Source organism: Mandrillus leucophaeus, unplaced genomic scaffold (assembly GCF_000951045.1).
Source record: "Mandrillus leucophaeus isolate KB7577 unplaced genomic scaffold, Mleu.le_1.0 Scaffold177, whole genome shotgun sequence".
Lineage (NCBI taxonomy): Eukaryota > Metazoa > Chordata > Mammalia > Primates > Cercopithecidae > Mandrillus > Mandrillus leucophaeus.
Genome location: NW_012101776.1, coordinates 4,209,265 through 4,215,566, shown reverse-complemented (window position 1 = coordinate 4,215,566; position 6,302 = coordinate 4,209,265). Strand labels below are relative to the sequence as shown.

At 31.6% G+C, this 6,302-nt stretch overlaps 1 long non-coding RNA gene across 1 annotated transcript in view; it reads right to left on the bottom strand.

Moving 5' to 3' along the window:
* Window positions 1-6,302, bottom strand: part of LOC105537640 — a 114,866-nt gene that overhangs the window by 105,845 nt on the left and 2,719 nt on the right. The window contains exon 2 of the long non-coding RNA XR_001005751.1: window positions 6,129-6,255. This is a non-coding gene — a long non-coding RNA (uncharacterized LOC105537640). The remainder of the gene's footprint in view (window positions 1-6,128; window positions 6,256-6,302) is intronic.

Here is a 6,302-nt window from a genome sequence, read left to right as displayed (position 1 = left end):
GACAGAATTTATTTATTTATTTATTTTTATAAAGGCTAAATAGTATTCCATTGTGTATATGTACCACATATCCATTCATCTGTTGATAAACTGTTACGTGGATTCCGATTCCATAACTTTCCTTTTATGAATAGTGCTGCAATAAACATAGGAATGCAGACATCTTTTTGACATACTGATTTCAATTTTGTGGTGGTAAATATCCGGAAGTAGGATAGCAGGATAATAGGGTAATTTTATTTTTAATTTCTTGAGGAACTTCCATACAGTTTTTCATATTGACTTACTAGCATTTGTTAGCTTTCATTTCTTTGATCACAGCCCTTCTGGCAGATTTCTGGTGACGTCTCATTGTAGTTTTAGTTTGTATTTCCTTAATGATTAGTGATGTTGAGCATTATTTCATATGTATGTTGACTATATGTATGTCTTCTTTTGAGAAATGTTTATTCACATCTCTTGCCTCTTTCCTTTTAATTGTATTATTTGTTTTCTTTATATAGACTTGTTTGAGTTACTAACACAGTTTGGATATATACCCCTTGTTAGATACATAGCTTGCAGATAGCTTCTCCCAACCTAAATGTTGCCTCTTCACTCTGTTAATTGTCATCTCTGTTGTGCAAAGTCTTTTTATTTTGATGAAATCACATTTGTCTATCTTTGATTTTGTTGTGTGCACTTTAGGGGTCAAATCTAAAAATTAATTACCCAGACCAATGTTTTGTAGTTTTTCCTTTATATTTTTTTCTAGTCGTTTTATACTTTCAGGCGTTACATTTAAGTCCTTAATCCAATTTGACTTGACTTTTGTATTTGGTATGAGATGAGTCCAATTTCATTTTTCTGAATATGAATATCCAGTTTTCCGAACACCATTTATTGAGGAAATTGTCCTTTCTGGAGGTTTATGTGATTCCATAGGAATTTTAGAATTGCCTTTTCTATTTTTATTTAAAAAAAAAAAAAGTTGTGGGACTTTTGATAAGAGTTGCACTGAATCTGTAGTTCACTTTGGGTAATATGGGCATTTTAACAATATTTATTCTTCCTATTCATGAACATATGATGTCTTTACATTTATTTATATCTTCTTCAATTTCTTTCATTAATGTTTTATAGTTTTCATTGTACAAGTCTCTTACTCTCCTTGGTTATATTTATTCCTAAGTGTTCCGTTTTTATAATTATTATAAATGGGATTGCTCTCTTTTTTACAAATTTAGTTATTATTGTATAAAAATGCTCCTTGTTTTTGTGTGTTGACAATATTTAGTAATTCAAAGTCGAGATTGTAACATCATATTTATTTGTTAGTTCTAATGTTTTTTTGGTGGGATCTTTAGAGTTTTCTACGTATAAGATCGTGTTATCAGAAAACAACAACTATTTCAGGTTTTTCTTTGGCATTTTGATGCATTTTATTTCCTTCTCTTGCCTAATTGCTCTGTCAAGGACTTGCAATACTGTGTTGAATAGAAATATCGAGAGTGGGCATACTTGTTTTGTTTCAGATTTTGGAGGAAGGCTCTCAATTTTACATCATTGAGCATAATGTTAGCTGTGGGCTTATGATCTATAGTCTTTATTTTGTTGAGGCACATTCCTTCTATAGCTAATTTGTAGAGAGTTTTTTTTCCTAAAAGTATGTAGAATATTGTCAAATTTTTTTTCTACATGTAATGAGGTGATCATATTGTTTTTGTCTTTCATTCTGTTAATGTGATGTATCACATTTATTGATATGTGTATATTAAACCATTCTTGCAGCCCAGGGATAAATTCCATTTGACCATAGTCAATGATCCTTTTATTTATTTTTTTAATTTAGTTTGCTGGTATTATGTTGAGAATTTTGCATCTATGTTCATCAAGAATATTGGCTGTATTTTTTTTTCTTATAGCTTTCTTGTTTTCCTTTAGTATCAGCATGTGCTGGTCTCATAAAAAGAGTTTGGAAAAATTGTTTTTCTTTGACGTTTTTAGAAGAATTCATAAATAATTGGTTCTATTTTTTTAAATGTTTGATAGAACATGAGAAGCCATGAGGTCCTGGCCTTTTCTTTGATGAGAGACTTTTTATCACAGGTTCAATCGTACTTTGGTATTTCTTCATGATTCAGTCTTGGTGGTTGTATGTGTCTAGGAAGTTATCTATTTATTCTAGGTTCTCTAATTTGTTGGCATATAATTGTGCATAGTAGTCTCCTCTGATCCTTTGTATTTCGGTGCTACAATTGTAATGTCTCCTCTTTCATTTCTGATTTTAAGTCCTCTCTCTTTTCTTTCTTACTCTAGCTAATAATTGGTGAATTTTGTTTATTCTTTGTTTTTTAATGAAACAGCTCTTAGTTTTGTTGATCAAAAATAACTTAGATGTTTTGTTCCACAAAAAGGCTTCAGTTATTTTTTATGAAGCATAATCAAGATTATCCTAACTGATAACAACTTACATTTTCAATAAATGTTAATCATAAGCACAAACAGGCAAATCTTATTGATTTATGTATGTTATATTAAAATATTTGAAAAATAATTTCTTAAAATGAAAATACTTCATGGTTGCATTGCTTTATAGTGTATAGGTAATATATTAACTGATGTACTGTAGGACACTTGATTTTAAATGGTGGGCCCCAAATAAGAACTGTGTGACTGCTATAAAATTTAAATTTATTGGGATTATACAGAAAATAACTAAGGTATGGGAATTAATGGGACTTTATTCCAATTATTAATGTTAGAGGTATTGCAACCTGAACATTGATTAATGGCGGTGGCATAAATTTTAGTATGCAGTCTATTGTGCCAAAGATGGAAAATCACATAGTTCTCTTTATCGTTATATTTGTCTTGGGCTTTGGTTTTTATAATGAAATTTCACCATCATCGTATATCTTGTTTTATTCTTTAATTTAATTCAATAAAGTCATTATTTCCTTTTTCCCTATCTGACAGTGAGGAAATTGAGGCAAGGGGAAATGAATTGATCTTGCCTGAGGTCATTCTTTTCTTTTCTTTTCTTTCTTTTCTTTCTTTTTTATTTTTTTTTTCCGGAATCTCACTCTTTCGCCCAGACTGGAGTGCAGTGGTGTGATCTCAGCTCACTGCAACCTCCTCCTCGTGGATTCAAGCAATTCTCTTGTCTCAGCCTCTTGAGTAGCTGGGATTACAGGCATGAAGATTCAGGGTATAAAGTAGAACTTTATTTCCAAATGCTTCTTACTTTCATAAAGACAGATTTCAAAATATTTAAGATGCAGCTTTTGGAAATTAGTGTTCACACTAACCACAATGCTAAAAAATATCTATGAAGTTATTCTATTTTGACTAAGAAATTCTATCTATCAAAATATATCATCAATAGATCTAAAAAAAATGAAACTCACAGGTTGGGAAAAATATTTGTAATGAAAAAAACAGCAAAAGCTAAAGAGCTTTTACAAATCTATTTAATAAATGAAAAGGACATCAAAGCTAATGTTCTTTTCATATATTAAATAGGTTTGTAAAAGCTAAAACGTGGATAGAAATTTGAATGGACACTTCACAAAAAGAATACCCAAATGGCCAGTAAGTATGTAAAAAAGTGCTTTATTTACTTTATTAATCATCAGATAAATACAAAGTAGAATTACAATGCATCTTCATTCTGCTACACTCTGCAGGATAGCTAAAGTGTAAAAAAATAATAATAATAATAATAATAATAATGTAATAGCAAGTGTTAGCAAAGATGGAGAGAAACCAGAACTCTCATACACTACTTGTAGGTGAACAACGTGGTGCAACTTGTATACAAGGTGTTTAAATGTGTATACTAAAGTTAAACATATGCATATGCTATTAAAATAATACTTTAATATGTACACCTTAAAGAAGTACATATATGTTCACAGTAGAACTATTTATAGTAGCCAAAAACTAGAAATTTCTCCAGTGTATGTCAACAGTAGAATGGAAAAATAAGTTACATTATATACAAACAATGAAATACTGTATAGCAATGACAATAAATATTCTTCAAGTTTCTGCAACAATAAAGATAATCATTCACATAATATTTAGTGGAAAAATATATATACAAGAGTACATCATATATAATTTCACTTATGTAAACTTCTAAAACAAACAAAATGAATCTATTTTGCTTAAAGTCAAAATAGTGGTTAACCTGTGGGAGGGGGTTAATAACTAAGAGAGTCATGGGAAAGTGAGATCTTATAATGTGATGGTAATATTCTATTTTGTGATCTTGATACCTTTTGCATCAAGATCTTGCATCCAAACTCTTTTTATATAAAAATCTATAAAAACTGACTGTGAATGTTAAATAAACTCATATGTGGATGTATATATGTATCATACTTCAATAAAAGCTTAAAAAGTTAAAATCAATGATCAAAATATATCTTATTTTCCAGAATTCTGTGTTGATTTTATATTTCCATTTTTAAGAAAATTGATAAAGGCAGTGATTAGTGATAATCTTCACTCCACTGTGACAATTTTTCTGTATACAATGAAAAGGAAAACAAATAACATCTGACATTTCAATCAGCCACATTAAAAATAATATCCAACACAGTGGCACATGACACCAAAATATGACATAAACATATATTTGGCATATGAAAATATAGAGGTTATCCTCACAGTTCTAAAAAGCAAAGAGGTGATATTCATTCAGTAGTTTGTTAGTATTGTAATTGTCTACCAGGCAAAAATGTGACACCAATTATAAAAAATACATTATAATTATTACAGTTCACTTGTTCTCTCAGCAAATTATAAGAGATCTCAGAATAATAGAAACCCAGAACTGACAAGTGCAACTTTACTGGAAAATAAAATAAAATAAAACCCTATATTCTTCAAGGTCACTTGAGAATTTATTTGTGTTTAAATAATTATTTCAGATGACGCTTATGCTTCTGATAATCAATTAATGGGGTCTTTTCATTACCCATTTGAAGGCAATTGTTATTTAGTTCTTACTCTGTGCCAGCACAAAATATATATTTATCTAGCACCTAGCAGTAAGCCCAGTGGTTTAATATTTGGAGACACACGAAGATAGTATAAGATAATCACATTCTCAACCAGTGTCATGGTAGCAAGAATATGATAGATGCATTTTGCTTAATATTCTGCATATTTTCCATTGCATAGATGGCAAAATATATAACCAAATATTCTCAGTACTGCTTTAGATTATTTCTTTCAGAAAAGGGCTGGGGTAGGGGAATAAATTATTTCAGTTTATAGAAGCCTATTGAAGTTAACTGGGACTTGAATGTTGGAAGTGAAGATCATTTAATGTAATGAAATTTTGAATATAAATTAAAAGTAAACAAACAAGTTGTGCCAATGGACTTGGTGTGTAGAAAGTCAAGGATGACATCCAGGTTTTAGACTGGAAACTTTGCAGAAGTGTTGACATTAGCTAAAATGGGAAAGATGGAGTCTTAATAGTTACGGTATGAACCTGCTCAGTTTGTGATCCTCAGGAAAGGTCTACTGGAAGGTCTGTATGAGAATCCAAAGTTTAGGAACTATGATAGCACTAGAGATGGGACTGAACCTAAAGAGAAATTATTGGAACTTTAACAAAAAAGGCCGAAAACTGACCCTTTAAATCTTCCAATATTTGGAGGTCAATCAGAGGAAGAGGGCCAGCAAATAATCTAGATTGAACAGCCAGGGAGAAAAGATGAAAATAAGGAAAAGAAATTTCTTTAAGAAAAAAAGATATTGACAAATATGACAGTTGATCCTGAAAAAGATTGAGTGCGATGAGAACAGATACCCTGTGAGAGTCAGCCAAGACATCCCAACAGTACATGAAGGCTTATATCTATTTAAAAGTATTTGAACAGGATTTAGTGCAATTTTCATTCCTGGAGATTACAGTTGGGAAGTTAACCTAGAACAACCGAGTTAGAAAGCTGTTTAAAAATTTCGTGAAGAGGGCCGGGCACAGTGGCTCACGCCTGTAATCCCAGCACTTAAGGAGGCCAAGGCAAGTGGCTCGCTTGAGCCCAGGAGTTTAAGACCAGCCTGGGCAAGGTGACAAAAACCCATCTCTACAAAAAGTACAAAAATTAGTGGGGCATGGTGGCACTTGCCTGTAGTCTCAGCTACTCAGGAGGCAAAGGTGGGAGGATCCCTTGAACCTGGGAAGAGGAGGCTGCAGTGAGCTAAGATCATGCCACTGCACTCCAGCCTGGAGCCTGGGAGCAACAGAGGGAAACCCTGTCTCAAAAAACAAAACAAATAAACAAATGAGTGGATAAGCAAAC